This window comes from Arachis ipaensis, chromosome B07 (assembly GCF_000816755.2).
Source record: "Arachis ipaensis cultivar K30076 chromosome B07, Araip1.1, whole genome shotgun sequence".
Classification (NCBI taxonomy): Eukaryota; Viridiplantae; Streptophyta; class Magnoliopsida; order Fabales; family Fabaceae; genus Arachis; species Arachis ipaensis.
The window spans coordinates 19757166-19759310 of record NC_029791.2 but is presented as its reverse complement, the minus strand read 5'-3'; positions in this window follow the sequence as shown (position 1 = coordinate 19759310).

The window sequence follows — 2145 nt, the reverse complement described above, 5'->3', positions numbered from 1 at the left end:
GGGCTGCGTGACTGATAGGGTTCGCATGGCTGGGGGGGTTATATTTTCGAATCCACGCGGGCGCGTGGGGCACACGGTCGCGTGGTTGGGGTGAAAATGGGGGGGGGGACGCGATCGCGTGGGGCGCGCGATCGCATGGAGGGGGTAAAAGAAGGGATGACACGATCGCATGGGGCATGCGATCGCGTCGCTGGAAATTGTGCTAAACGCACGAATCCAGCGTCGTTCCAGCACAACTCTCTGTCTCCTTTTGGGATTTGTGCAATCCATGTGACGCGATCGCGTCGCTCACGCGGTCGCGTGGGATTGGTGGTGTGCATGTGACGCGATCGCATGGGGCATGCGATCGCATGGGGCATGCGATCGCGTGGGCTATTTTGTGCTAGACGCACAATGGCCGCACGATTCCAGCTCAACTTTCTGGACGTTGGATCTTTACGCCGATCTCCAGGTCATGCGGCTGCGTGGATGACGTGGTCGTGTGGGAAGTGTTGTTCGCCATTTGACGCGATCGCATGGGGCATGCGGTCGCGTCGCGCACCCTTTTTTTTTATGCAGAATGTAGAATGCAATGCTTAATGTGAATGCTATGCATGATTTCAGGTTTAATAATAAAATAAAATAAAACTCAAAAGCAAACAAGACTAAATGAAATTAAAATTGCAAAAGAAACGATCATACCACGGTGGGTTGTCTCCCACCTAGCACTTTTAGTTAAAGTCCTTAAGTTGGATAATTGAAGAGCTTCCTGTTATGGTGGCTTGTGTTTAAATTCATCCAGAAATTTCCACCAGTGCTTGGAATGCCAATAGCCTCCGGGGTCCCAAACTAGGCATGTAAAGCTTCTGAGCAGCTTCAAACAGATTTTCAGGCTCTCGGGGTGACGAATGTCAGAATAGATGCCAGGATCCCAAGCCTTGTTTTTAAATCTGCCTCCGTTTTTATCTATATTTTTCCATCCGGGCGGTTTAGAAAGTGGATTCTCACCATAGTGACCAAACGTTTTCCGAGATCCATTCAATTGAGCATGATACCAATCTGTGCACTTCGATTTGAAGCGTGGAACCTTATTGAACCTTGTACACCAGCTCTGAGTACGAGCCATTTCCTTCTTACTCTTAAAGCCACAGAGAGCTCTAAGCTGGCCATCTCTTTCAAGCAAACCATATTCAAGTGAGAAAGTAAAGTTAAAAGTTAAGGATTGTACCCACTTGAAGCTTGTATTAGGTGGTAATGGCCTTGGGGAAGGTGTTTCTGGTGGTTCTGTAAGTTCTGCTCCCTGGTAATCTTCTGTGAATTCCTCCACTTCTTCGCAAGATTCTTCAAATGCATCATCACCCTGGTCAAAGTCTTCTATGTCTTCCTCATCACTTGCGTCATAGATTGGAGGTTGAGAGAAATCTACCTCTGCATCATCCTCGTATTCATTTGGGGAAGATTCGTCGATCTCAGAGAACTCACTTGCAGATGCAAGTTCATTACTAAGAGAACTTGACTTGTGACTATCATCATCAAGGGAATTTATGTTCTGGGTTATTCCGTCTAGTTCTTCATAAACGATTTGCCTTGGGGATTGTGCAATATCCTCCTTAGCATCAACTGTAACGTCCTTGACGGAGTTTTCTTCAGCTCTGGATTCCCATGGATGTTCAGCATCTCCTAGATCTTCAACCAACTCTTCTTCTTGTACAATGGCAGCTTCTTCTACTTGTTCTAGTACGAATTCATGCTCTGTCTTGTCCACTAGAGTTTCTAATATTTCCTTCATGCTACGCTCTTCATTAGATTGTCCACATGGGGCTGTGGTTGGTCCTTGAATGTTCGTGCATCTAGAAGCTAATTGAATTACTGCTTGCTCCAGTTGTCGAATGGTTGTTTGAAGTTTATTTACTGTTGCCTTGAGGCGAACCTCTGATTCTCGGGGTGATGGATTTGGACATGAAACATAGGAAAGTGGTGGTGCTTGGGAGTGATTGGATTGGAACTGGGGTAGGAAAGGATCATACGGTGGTGAATGGTGAAGAGAAGCTTGTGAGTGTGGTGGTTCGAGGTTATGTTGAGAGGATGGTCTATAGGCACGGGGTGGGACTTGTTGGAAGTTACAAGGTTGTCCATCATATCTATCTATGCATTGTGCATTGTAGA